This window comes from Protopterus annectens, chromosome 11.part0 (genome assembly GCF_019279795.1).
Source record: "Protopterus annectens isolate FY-2018-M chromosome 11.part0, PAN1.0, whole genome shotgun sequence".
Taxonomy (NCBI): Eukaryota; Metazoa; Chordata; order Ceratodontiformes; family Protopteridae; genus Protopterus; species Protopterus annectens.
The window spans coordinates 1,260,084,537-1,260,099,859 of NC_056745.1; positions in this window are offsets into that span (position 1 = coordinate 1,260,084,537).

The window sequence follows — 15,323 nt, forward strand, 5'->3', positions numbered from 1 at the left end:
TATATATGCAGATACATGTGCATTACCCCATATGAGATGTAGGCCAGTGTTGAGCCAGTCTGCCTGTAGCCTGCACAGTGCATTGTTACATGCCTAGCAGCTTAGTGTACTTAACCAGTGGAATGTTATGTGCAGTTACTCGCCAGATGTACTGCTGCTGGACCTCCCTTAAATGTTATGTATGTCAGACAGAGCAGTGGGATGCTGTACAGATGTATGTTAATATCTAGTGGGTGTTGTGTGTCCATGGCACCCCTGTACCAGCAGTCATTATGTGTCAGGCCAAACAGGAGTGTGTAAATCCAACACCTATGGTTCCAAATTTATACCAGTCGTTATGTGTTATACCCATCTACATGACTGTCGACATCCATACTGTCAGGCCTGGTACACATGTGGTGCACTAAGAGATCATATGTATACCTCTGGACTGTACAGGGTGTGTCCGAAGTTCAACATATAGTGGCCAATATCTCTGCTGCACTCCACATGGACAATACATGCTAGCAGCGGTACCTTACAATGATTTCCTTAGGATGTCTGTCAGTAGCCAATGGCACACATGTTATAAGCAGATGTCAGCATCCACACATGCCATGTCTGTGAAGACACTCCCAATGACAATAGCAACAGTCTAGTAATATACCTGCTATACATAGCTGTCATCCCCTTGCACTACTACTGTGGGAGTGTAGGGGCTGGCATATGGCTACACTCCATGTCCAGCAACCACCCACCATAACTCCGTGCAGCATGTGGCCGCGGTCCCTTTACATTTCCTGTGTGATGGACATCCATCCTGTGTGTGGGCATCAGTGATACGGGCAGCAGGTAGCAATACCTCTTACAGGAGAACCTGCATACTCAGAGCGGACACATATTTGTAGGAGGTTCAGGAACTACAGACAGACTGTTGGTAGAGTTGTGTAATGCTTTGCATAGTACTGGTGTTACAGGGTATGTCTGTGTGTGTGGAATCACTACTAAATACTGAACGCCCAAAATCCCAATGCTTAAAACACCGAGACCACATGCCCGAAACCCCACAATACCGAATATTTAAAACCGCGAAATTCAAAATCGCGAAAGTTACACAACCAAACAGCACACACATACATACACACACCCCCCCACAACCAAACAATGCATCCTACACTAGACATAGGCAGGGGGGCAAGCCCCCCTGCACCCCTCATGTGGGGGATGCACCCCCACACCCCCCTACTTTATTATTCTATCTCCGAAATTGCACAAATGGACACACAAGGCAAACTCAAACCCACACATTACAGTCCCTCACACACACACCACAGTCGCAACACACACTTACACACACTACACCCCTCACAAACACACTTACACACACATACTTACCTGAACCGCAACACCAGAAGCGCTAACGCAAAATCCCTTAGCATCGGGATTTTGCATTTTGCACTGCTGTTCTGTCAGTAATGCGGGGTTTTGGTCATCTGGTCTTGTTTTCAGCGTTGGGATTTTGGGCATTCGGTATTTTGTAGTGATCCCATGTGTGTACATACTAGTGTACCTTGGAATGCAGTCTGTCAGCATAGCTCACTACTGTGGGCCTAACCTCTTGCTGGGCAGAGGTATGCCTATCATGCGTTGTCTGTCCACCACACAGGTCCTGTGTCAGATATGACACTGGCAGTGTGTGTGTTGTGTGCTATTGGTACATGGCTACATCCATGTCTATATCTAACCTCAATTCCCTAACTAAGGGTATGTTGCAGACTATCCTGTAACACCAGCTCCTTGCATAGTGCATGGCAGCAGTGTTCCACATATATGCCTGTGTTCCAGCCTCTGTCCCCCATCTACATACCAAGCTGTGCACATATGTCATGCTGTTGGGGGTTGTTCTGTAGTGGGCTGCGAGTATATCACACTGCCATTGCTGCCCTTAGTCCACTGCTGTTGAATCCCCCACACATACAGTGGGGCTGGGGCCATATATGTGTGGGTGTCCCCTACACAACACATGAGCACCCTTATGCACTGCAGAGGCCAGTGCATGTAACAGTGGTATATGGTCTTGTATTATTTAGTCCAGGTGGGGAGCACCATAAATGACCTAGGCTGTTACAAATGTGGGGGTATCAGGGGTGAGCTGCCACAAGGTATGTGGATGTACAGTACCGTATACTCCACCTATATTGGCATTACTTACATGACTTGGGGTACTGCAAGCCTACTGCCTCCTGCCATACAGACTGTTCTGTGCATTATGCCTTGTTATGTTCCGGGTACAACCCATTTGATCACAAAATGTCATTACCTCCTATGGAGTTTGTACAGTGTGTAGATAGAGGCTGCTGAACTACACACCTGCAGTACATACTGTTGATTGTGTGGTACCCTGTGGCCCAGTCTGACAACACTATTATACATTCTGAAGGGTTTGGCTTGGACTGCAACAGTTGTGAATCTTTCCAGACCACTGTATAAGTGTAACTGTTTCACAGTTGCAGTACTCCATTTATATGGTTGTCAGTATTTGAACAGCTATATGATATGGCATATAGGACTGTTATGGTACACAATTAAAGGAGTCCCATTTCTGCAAACCTGTGTGTGGTGTCTCTCCTATGACCTTTCTATTGGTATATGTTTCAGGCAATGATTGACATTAGTATGTGTAGCCCGTACAGTGTCCAGTTGTTCAGGTGTTAACTGTAGGCATAGTGGCTGTTCCATATTGTGTGCACCTCCTACATATGTATCTTACTGTACATATATCTGTGTGTGAATGTGTAGTCACATTTATATATATATATATATATATATATATATATATATATATATATATATATATACACACACACACATATATATATATATATGTATATCTGTATCTGCATATATGTGTCTGTGTATCTGTATCCTGGGGACGTTGACGGCTTCCACATATTACATGTCCTGTGGGAGGCAGACTGTACTTGGTAGTGTATTGCAGGGCGCATGTGTTTGGCTGTGGGGGGATGCCTATTCGTACAAGATGTATAGTGTGTGGGGCCTGTCAGCCCCATTAACAGTGCATGTGGACATAGGTGTATTTGTTAATCTGCAATTGCTATCTACAGATGTATGGCCATATATACCTATACAGATATATTTATCTGCTAACAGATGTATAGGTATATGTGCATAGATAGTGATATATATGCATATAGAGTTAGTACAACAACATATATATTTGAACATATGTGTATCTATACATATATGGGTATGTTGTATCTGTTAAGGTTGCACTATAGTTACATGTGCAGACATCTAGATGTTGGTATACATTCTCTGCACTGTTGCATGACAGGACTGGCTAATATGTTTCTGAAACATTGAATATCAGTGTACCTGTCATGGCTTAGTGGTACATTGGTTTGTTTAAGGTGTGCAGGGTCTTTGGTTTGAGCCTTGCAAGAGCTGTTTAATTTGTTGCTTGCCAGGACATGGACCACTGAATAGAGAGTGATTAGGGCACTGTTAAGCAATTGTAAGCAGGTTTGTGTGTCCTGCCCAGCAACAAAATAAACAGATCCTGCAAGGCTCACAACCAGGACCCTACACATCATACACAAAGTGATTTACCACTAAGCCATGGCAGATATGTATAATCATGATGTTTTCACATACATATCATCCAGCCCAGGTATACAACACTGCAGGGAATGTATTCTGCCATGTAGATGCATTTGTGTGTGTGTGTGTGTGTGTGTGTGTGTGTGTGTGTGTGTGTGTGTGTGTGTGTGTGTGTGTGTGTGTGTGTGTGTGTGTATATATATATATATATATATATATATATATATATATATATATATATATATATATATATATGGGTCTACTGCTTTTCATCAAATACCACGTATTCGAAAAAGAGCAGTAGACCTCTCAGTTACGTGAAAGTGCACTTATTCGAAAGTGCACTTTTGCAAACTCAGCTTCTACGAACAGATCACACCACAGTGGAGGACAGCAGGAAAACGTGCTATGTCCTCCACTGTGGTGCAGTATTTATGGACCTTAGGGTTAGGGAATGGGTCATGGTAAGGGGATAGCCCTACTAGCTATCCCCTTACCATGACCCACGCCCTAACCCTAAGGTCTGTAACTGCTGCACTAAACATCAGTATGTAGCCTGTTCGTTGAAGCGGGTTTCGCAAAAGTGCACTGTTGATTAAGTGCACTTTCGCGTAACCCAGGGTCTACTGTGTGAGTTTGAAGAAGTGTATGTAAATACATATATATATAGATATGCATACAGCCATAGATATGTATATATCCACATGTCCACATATATACAGCACTAGGAATGCATATATGTCAGCATATATATGGCTCACCTTTCAAAGGGAGAAATCCGTGTGTCCGGAAGCTGGAAGGCCAAAAGTATGTTCTCAACATTGCACAATCTTGCAATACATGCATCGAATATGCAATGAACAAATGTCATTATGCATTCGCTCATTGCAGATTAGGCAATTTTGTTGCAGATGCCACTATAGTGGGGATGGGGAATAATTGCCTATCCCCACTGTAGTGCACACTAGGAGTTCATATATCACAGTAGGGGGGTTGTGGGGGGCTCAGCCCCCCAGAGGGGTGCAGGGATTCATGTCCCCCTGCCATTACGATATGTATTCCAACTTGCAGTTCAACAGTCAGCGAAAGTGCCTTTAGAACTGCAGTTGTTTTAACTGTGGTGCAGTAAGAAATGACGGGTTAGCCCTTTCGGTTTGCAGAAAGGGCCATTCAAAGGAATGATTGTCCCCCTGTCAAAGTTGAACACATATATATATCAATATAGGTATATATGGACATACATCTGTAGATGGAACTGGGAACATAACCACAACATATATGTCCACATGCACCATTGATGGGTTTGAGAGACCCAAGCAACATACATCTGGCATGGATAGGTATCCCCCCAGCCAAATACGTCTGGCCTGCAATACAATACCAGCCTTAGCAGATCCCATAAGCAGGACCCTACATGACAAGGGCAGTACATGTTAACAGTACTCCATCCCACCTGTAGGATGTAAGGCTGGCATTACTAACATATCATGCAGTACAGTGAAGTGACGTGCCATGCTTGAGGGAACCCTCTGGGCAGGTGCAGGTAGTAGCTGGGATCCCTCATACAATCCAAATGCCCTACACCTGACAATGGATTCACCAATGTTGGCAGGGACATCTACAAACCCACCATGTCAGCTGGGAACTACAACCCAGTAGCCTGATGACCTTGGTCTGCAGGGACATGCAACATATCAACAATGAACCCATGGCCAATGTCACTGGTTATCTCAACACACGAGACCCTGCCAATGTTGGACTTGTCAAAGACAGAGAATACAACCTGAACCTGGTATACCTTCTTAATCCAATCATGACAGGTGTAGATGAGGGTTAGGAGGTGCACAATGCCTATGCAGATCATAGCAGGCTTTTGTACACCATCCCATTTGTAGGAATGTGTGTAGTTGTTATGGGATCCACATCCATTCACAGAATATGTTACCACCAGGACTGCTTGGCATATGCCAACATACCACAGGTGCCATTCTGTGGACATACAGTCCTTCACAGGTCATAGATGTGTCAATGCCCTCCTCCACACTGTTGAGGTGTGCAGCACTACTGGGGTTGCTATAACTCACTGAGTGTGTCTTTTGTGGACACAACTGCCATTATTGCAGTTACTGTTGCGTCTATCCCCCTACATAGCTGTCTGTAATACTGTACAGTGTATGTAATTAGGTTGTTAGTTGTTGTTTATACCATTCACAGTAGTTGAGCACCTCACACCCTCCTAAGGGTAGGGCTATGCCACCGGCATTGGCACACACATGTTCCTTAGGTGAGGATCGCAGTAGAGTGGGGAGAGGGACATACATCCTGCTGTTAGCATGTTCAATGTTATCCACATTGCAGACTGCATATATAGCACTGTGTGGTTGTGCCTATCTTGTCTTGGTGGGATTACATGTGCAACAGATGTGTTACCTGCATGGGGACATACCTCCATGTGTACAGTCCTGTACCTGTACTGCATCCAAACCAAAGGCACTGTGTGTTGTACTCAGCCATGGCATGTGTACCACCCAGTACACTTACTGGTGTCCACAATAGAAGGCCTGCTGACACCATTACACCCATCACCCATGTGGCACATGGACAAACACAACACAATCAGAACAGATACTGGTGACAACAATACAACATTGTTAATTACAGCTATGATGCATCATGACTGCACAGCTATACCTTCCAAGATATTAGCATTTCACTTTACTGCTGACAACATGCTACATATCCATTCCATTGCTACACTGTTGTACAGTCACCCTGTGCATCAGAATCATGTTAGCCTGTCCCTGCATTGATGTTATGGATGTCAGGGAGTGGCACAGGTATCATCATATGCTCAGGGTGTGTTGTTGATTTGCCAGAGGCCTAGGCTGAGCCATGCAATTGACAACATGTGTGTATGTGTGTGTGTGTGTGTGTGTGTGTGTGTGTGTGTGTGTGTGTGTGAGTGTGTGTGTGAGGGGGCTGAGTATTGTTATGGGCCACTAGTGATGTTGTGTGTGCAGGTATGCAGTTGCCATAGGTTCGTTGTTTATGTGTGTTTGTTTGCATGCACACAGTTCCTCCATGTGGCTGCCCTATGCAGGGAATTGTGGGACAGCTGCAGACTGTACTTGGCAGGGTTTGCAGTTCACCATCTCTGGTCATAGACACAGGACCTGTGTCTGGCAGGGGTGCTACAGGCAGTATCAGGTACAGAGCCAGACCAAGTACTGTTCCCCGAGTTTGACAGACGTCCACTGGATCCAGGTCCCTCCTGGTACTGGCCAGGGCCACGTGCATGTGGTCTGCTATGATGGTCTGTGGACAGCCCCCCCACAGTGCTGGGGCTGTTACTTCCACTATGGGAGCAGCTGTGACTGGTTGGGTGTCCACAGCGACCTACAGCTGCTGGTGTTGCTGGCAGATTTCCACATAGCCGTTGCAACCATCCCACCCTGTCCTGATGCATGGACATGACATTGTTGATGAGTTCCAATGTCTCACCCCACCATCTATCCATGACCTCGGTGTAATTATGGATGGCACCTGCTAGGTTACAGATGTTGTCAGTTACAGAGGTGTGATGAGACCTCTGCACCCTTAGACCCTGCCTGGTGTCTCATTCCATTCATGTCTGTGCCTCCATGACAGTCTGGAACATGCATGTGGTTGAAATAGATGTGGCCCATCTGCCAGGGGCATGATGACCAGCAGTGCTCCTACAAGCACCCCTACATATCTGCCTATGTGATACCCCGCCAGACATCTGGCTATGGATGCTGTGTCCAGACACACATGCCATAGATACCACACTGTCCTGGCCAATGCCAGCTGTAGGCTGTCCCTCAGCTAGGACCAATGGTGATGAGGTGTGCAGAGGCAGTGTGACTGTGTGCGTGGATGGTGTTGATACATGTGGGTTGTCAACTGGTGGCCAGTGGCAGCCCCTGATGACCCTCCCTGTGCCTCAACACACCTATCTTCATGGTCACTGTCTGTATCAGTGACAGCAGATTCCCTGCAGGGGGGACCCAGCCTCACCTTGCCACCTTTGAGGGGAAAACAGGGAACAGACTGTAAGACCTGTACAACACCACTAAACAGAACACACACACGCACACACACACACACACACACACGCACACACACGCACACACACACACACACACACACACAGACACACACACACACACACACACACACACACACACACACACACACACACACACACACACACACACGTGAGCAGTCGACATACATGGAAACCCATACACTCCACCAGACAGCACCTACAGACAGCTCCTGCAACACCATAACACACACAATAGCAGGTGATGGTGCAGTACAATATCACACACATACCTGTAATTACACACATGTCAGCATGCAGGACATGTGGGGCTCAACAGCATGCAGTGCAACTGTAGTCAATCCCCGTTACCAACATTATACATGGCTGTGATGCATGGCCCCTATTTGTAGGTGATGGCCCTCTCCCTGGACCTCACTGCACCCATGTCCACAGCATTGCTGTGCATCTGTTCAGCACCCTGGCATGTACTGTGCAGCATACCTCATGGGTGTACACACCACTGCAGGATGTGTCTCTGTGTCAGTTGTGTTTCCACTGCTGCTCACAGACTCTGTGTGTTCTTGGATCACATGTGGACACGTGTTTAGTGAATGCTTGATGTATATTTACATATGTCATCATCAGTGGTGCATGTATGAGTGGTAGACTACCATCAGACCAACCACAGACACAATGTACTGTACCTGTGGTGAGTTGAGAGACCATTATCGACCATTATTGGGCCCTGGCTGATGTTGCCTGTGGTACACATAGGTTCATAGGTGAGTACTGGTCTATTGGTCTTGGAGCCTACATAAGCCTAGCCACAGGAGTTCCCAGCCATGCATCACCCACTAATGTTATTCCCCTGTGCCCCTGACAGGCTGTGGCACAGACATGCCACCCAGGGTGTATTCCCCATTCCCCATCCAATTGCCAAGTGTTTCTGTAAAGAGGGCCAATGAGTAGCATTGCCTGACATGTATGGGTAGTCCATTCCAGAGTGTGGTGATTCCCCAGGACAGAGCCCTATCCCTCCAGTATGTTCTGTGTAATGTGTTGATTAGGTTTAGGACTCTGGAGCATGTGTTAGCAGAGGGAGTGGGATGTCATTATATGTAGCATTTTCAACTGCTCTGTGTATGACATAGCTGTGTATGTTGGGCATATGTCATCTGTGCCTGGGCAATGTGCACTGGAGTGTAGCCACAGTGGTCTGAGATGGACTGTGTATTTCATGTGTTTGAGGCTGGTAATCCCATTAATGAGGTGTGTGCTGTGTTAGTGCACATGTACAGCATGCACTATGTGTAGGTGTGTTAGATGTGTATATAACCTACACCTTAGCTATGACATGCACAGTGAATTGTCAAGCATAACCTTAAACCATAATCACTGGCATCCGTCCACTGCCCTGATGGTATCCCAGAGGCACCTACATTGAAATGGGATAGAGTTGATGTCAGTGGCCACAGCTGTGGCATTGCTACAGGGTGGCTGCAATATTACAGTACAACAGCTGAAGTCCACAGCACTACAGTTTATGCATTACTGCTTATCAGTACTACACAGCAATATACCCCACATCTCACATATGCATGATCTACCTGTACAGCTGCATACACTGCAGTAGTCTACTGATATGCCCTGGAACCTTACCTGCATGCTCAACGTGTTGTGTGTGAGTAGCACACACCTCCATGACTGTATAAGTCTGAAGCTCTTGCAGGTGGGCAGGTGCTACTAGGCTGATGAGCAGCTCCTCCACTCTGGTGAGGGGGTTGGATGTTATAGCCCCCCCTGTTGCAAGATGGTCACCCTGTATGGCAGCGGCACAACAACATACTTGCCGGAGCAGGTCACTACAATGGTGGCAGACCTGCTCATAAGTACGGCTGTGCATCCCCACCTCATTCACCCTGCAGACCACCTCATTCACCCTGCAGCCATGTGGAATGATGTGGTCTGCAGGGTGAATGAGGTGGGGATGCACAGCCATACTTATGAGCAGGTCTGCCACCTCATTCACCCTGCAGCCATGTGGAATGATGTGGTCTGCAGGATGAATGAGGTGGCAGACCTGCTCATAAGTACGGCTGTGCATCCCCACCTCATTCACCCTGCAGACCACATCATTCCACATGGCTGTTCTCTCCTGCTGGTCCTGGCTTGTCCATGAGCACAACAGCTGATAGTTGTGGATGATACTGGGATGATAATCTCTTCCTCAGCGGCACTGTGGGCGGGGTTGCTCGGGTGTGCCATACTCCCTGAAAGACATGATGGAAATATGTCTGAGCAACTCATATGTCAAGTTTACCATAATACAATACACATATCAGTTTCCCACCACCATATCAGCTCCAACATAATGATCACACTATGCTAGTGGTATGTGTCTGGTATGTGTACTATTGGGCCATATATTGTATTGTACAACACATTCTGCTATGTGGTTATAGATATGCTCCCTGTGGGGACACTAGAGTTGCAGGGCTGTTACAGGGTATTTCACCTGCATGCCACTGTCACTGCCACTATGTTTCCACATATGCATGTGGTAGGTCTGCTATGTGGTTGCTACACATCTGCCATTCTGTGGTATTGGGGATATCTATGCATGCTGTTGGACATGTTCTGGGATTGCGTGGACTATTACAGGCCACGTATGTTAAATGACAGTTACACACCAGTATGTGTAGGAGTTATTTGCCAGCAGGAACAGCACTCCAACCTAATGTGCACATGTTACCAGTCCACATCACATCCGTTGCCCACCATGGAACTTCATTATCTACTGTTCCATCACTACCTTCATGTGGAACCACCTCAGGGAATGGTGTCCCTCCCCCATGGAGCACACACAGACATGTGTCTGTCACCCAGTTAGGTCATGCGTATTGTGCATATGGAGCTCCACAGAGATATGGGAGTATGTGCTACATCACCTAGACGCATGCAGTACACATACACAAGGTACGACATGCATGTCCCTCCTGCCCAGCGCACAGCCCAGGTACCTTTAGGTCCATGTAGATGCTATTGTGACTGTCCATGGGTGGACACCATGTTCCCTTTGTTCCCATGTGAGGGCTCAATGGCCTCTACATTCCTAATGTAACTACCCGTCCACAGTGTTTAAACACCACATGTGTCATATACCAGCCCTGCATGCTGTCTTGTTTGTCACCCAACCAGACCTACATACCAATATGTGCCTAATACCCTTCAACAACATATATATCCCACCATCTCATACAATTGCAATGTGTTCCCAACATGGGTTTCACACCTCACTCCACACTCCATCTTGCAACCATGTACTGGTGTGTAGGTATGTTGTGTATTGAAGTGTGACGTTCTCTCATAAATGTCATGGCAGGGGAAATGTATTGACATGTATATATATATTTACATATTATATATATATATATATATATATATATATATATATATATATATATATATATATAGATATATATATATGTATATGTATACACACATATATATATCTGTCTGTATATATATATATATATATATATATATATATATATATATATATATGTATATATATATATATATACATATATATATATATATATATATATATATATATATATATATATATATGTATACATATATATATATATATATATATATATATATATATATATATATATATATATATATATATATGTATACATAAGTGCATATATGTGTAGATATCATTTTTATGTTGTTTATATATCTATATGAATGTATAACTGTCTGAGATTCTGTACACATACACAGCTGTGAATATGTATCACACATATATTTATCTGTATGTGGGTGCATACGACCATCTGGACTGCACTTATATACCCTCTTTACTTCACAGATGAACTGTTCGGCCTTGCTGCAACACAGACAGGTGTCACATGTGAACACAGACTAACATTGGGGGGTATATATGGTGACAAACATTAGATAAGCATATTATACTGCTATGGCAGTTGGGCATGCTATGCTACACTTTAACATGACTGTCCTGCAGGTGGTGTGGTCTCTCACCCATATGTCTATTATGGCAGTATTAATGCCCCCACCAGCCACTGGCCACAGTAATTTACAGAACACAGATATCATGGGTCACATCTTTGCCATTCACTGCTGGTCTGCACATTTGCCAGGTGTGTCTCACTGTCCGCAGGGACTGACACTACTGTCCAGTGCTGCTGTTGAGCACAACATCATTACAGGAAGAAGTACTGATGTCAAATATAAATCCTTTCACAGTATACATCCTATTATTCTATTTCATATACTACATGTTAGTAAATGCATATCTGTTTCACATACCTGTTATGTTGTTTCTGCTGTAACACAACCACGAGCTTTGTGAACTTTCTTGAAGGTTTTATTTTTTATTTTTTCCTCTCTCTCTCTCTCTCTCTCTCTCTCTCTCTCTCTCTCTCAGTCTCTCCAGTAGAGTGAATGAGCTGCTATGAATAGATTGCAGCATGCTTTTGTTGGTATTGCACATGATCAGGTGGTGGCCTCTGCACCAGTGTCCACCCATTGCTAATTGCATGCAGCCTGCTGTGTAGTACTTCAGATAACCACTGTCATGGCAACCCTGTACTATAAAGTGTTGCCTTCTGTGGGCGTTGTCCCTTCACCTTTACAGTATGGATGACATCCTTCCTGTGTGTGGACATCAGTGTTACAGACAGCAGGTAGCAATACCTCTTACAGCAGAACCTGCAGACATAGGGCAAATCCACATTTAAGTAAGGTTCCTGACCTACAGACAGCGTGAGTAGTGTTGTTGTGTGCAATGTATCTTGCTGTTCTTACAGGGTTTCTGTGTACATGGCACTTTTTCATGGAATGTTGTCTGGCTGCATAGCTCTCAACCGTGGGCCTATCTGTATGATACCAGGGGGATTGTCTGTTAGGTTTTGTCTGTGCACCACACATGTATTGTCCCAGATATATCTGTGGCAGTCTGTCTATTGAGTGCTATCAGTACATGGCTACATCCATTTGTATTTCAATGTCGTATTCCTGCATAAGGGTATGCTGCAATAAATCCTGTAACACCAGTAATTTCCAGGGTGTGTAACAGCAATAATGCAAATATGGCCCTATGTTCCTGCCTCAGTCCTCCACATATATGCCAGTCTTTGTCCTGCTGTGATACAGGAAGGGTTGTTAGGTAATGACCTATCATTATTTACCGCTAGCATTAATGCTATCATCCCAGTCATGTCATAGACTCCCACACCAACTGTTGGGCCAGGTCCATATATATGGGGGCAACAGCTGGAGAACACATATGTGCCCCTGTACATTCCAGAGGTAAGTGTGTGGTACACAGTGTTCCTTGCCCTTGTACAGCCTTTTATGGGGAGGGTCTATGCCAGTAACCTAGGCTATGGCACCTTTTCAGGGATATAACTGTTAAGATGAGGGTCATTCAGTGTGATAGTGAGATGTTAGGTTAAGCAATGTTATGTACAAGATACTGTGACATAAACACAAGTGCTACTTTTCCCCCAAGGGCTTGACTACAGGGTGTAATTGGAGGCTGCTGAACTACATCTGTAATTGTTGATTGTTACGTATCCTGAAGGCAAAACCTGTTTCTACTGTTGTACTAATTGAAGGCCTTGGCCTGGACAGCACAGTATGGTATATATGCACATTGCTTGCATCTACTGCTTTGTGTGGTCTTGCATTCATGACTGATTACATATTTCAAACCTTACGCGGTGTCAGTACTGGCATACATTATTGTATAGTACAGGAATAAAGGTTATCTGTGTATGCATACCTGTGTGTTGTGTCATGTCCTTTGAATTGTGAGTGGGTATATGTTTAATGTCAGTATTCTCATTGGTTGGAATGGTTGCCACACTACACATTTCGCAGGTGCCAGTTGAACGGCCTGTGGCTGAGGGATATACTTTGCACCCAGTATTTCCACACTACTTCTACATATGTATGGCTACTGATACCTTTTTGTGTGTATATGTATATGTACCTATATATATCTCGTATGGATATATCTATATATGTATCTATAGATATATGCATCTGTATATATATATATATATATATATATATATATATATATATATATATATATATATATATATATATATATACAATTGATGTTATATAATTATTTGTGAGTCATACATTAATATATATCTACATATAGCTGTCTATCTGTGTATATTTACAGATATATATCTGTCCATATATCCATGCATGTTCGGCTCATATTTTGGCTTGTTCCTCATTCACTTGGCAATTGTCATGGATGATCGCAGCATTGAAGTCAGTAACTAGTGGCAACACTTTTGTGTTTCAGACTTCATCTCCAACTACATATGTGTACTAATACATATAACTGTGTAACTAGCAACATTTTAAGTGTATCATTATGGAACTCATAAATGGAGAGATTGGGAACCTCCAAACACTTGACCCCACACAGTTCGGCTTTGTCAAGGGCAGATCATGCCTCCTGAACCTGGTGGACTTCTTTGAGACAGTTACTCAGGCTATAGATAAGGGAAAGGAGGTACACATGGCTTACCTTGACCTTGCTAAAGCATTTGACACCATTCCCCATTCAGGTATTATTGATAAACTCACCAACCTGATGACATACAAACATACAGAGCCATGTCCTACCCAGAACTGTTGAACATGCTCAATCTTAGCAAAACAAAATCTACTCGAGCTACACGCTCTAGGGATATAAACCTCAGCACAACAATGAATAGAACATGCTGGAGGGATAGATTCCCTTTGCAAAGACTTCCCTTGCTATGTTGCCTGATTGTGCTGCATGATATATTTGTGAAAACATCAGGTTATGTATATCTGCCATGGACTAGTGGTAAATCACTTTGTGTATTGAGGGCAGAATCCTGGGTTCGAGGCTTGGAGAGGCAGTTTATTTTGTTGCTGGGCAGAACAAGGGATGTTGGCTACAGAGTGATTAAGGCACTTTTAAGGGGTTGTAAGCAGGTTTGCAGTTGTAAGCAGGTTTGCGCCAGTTTGCGAAATGGTAAGCACTGCCACCTGCCGCTTATGTTTCCTTACAGTCGGTTAGCTTCGAATTTCTCAACCTGTGTAGGCATAGCGTACCCCCAAGCAAACCCACTTACTGTTGCTTAACGGTGCCTACTGCCACTTACTATCATGCTAATTCCTTTAAAAGAAAAGAAAAAGGGGTTGCAAGGACAGTGGTGAAAAACGGGGCACAAAAAGGGAAAGACAGTAGGGAAAATAGCTAGGCGTGTGCAGGAAGGGTTTAGGAAAGGTTCATAGCTGCCTATTTCTTCTACAGCAACAGCTGTGCATATACACTATATTTGCAGGTAGATTTGGACCCTAAATCCCCTGGGAGAGGGGTGAGGATGACATATATTCATTGTGATGCCAATTAGACCAGATTACATGTGTCCAGTGGACACGTGTGCGAAATGGGCATCTATGTGTGGTGCGTGATTTTTTTGTGACCAGATTGCCCTTTTTCTTTTTGTCAGGTGAGAGTGGGATGTTGGGAAGGGGTAGTTGGTATATTCAGGGAGGTAGGTTGGGGTAGGTTAACAGACAAGATACACAAGATGCATACAGGGCCAGTATATGACAC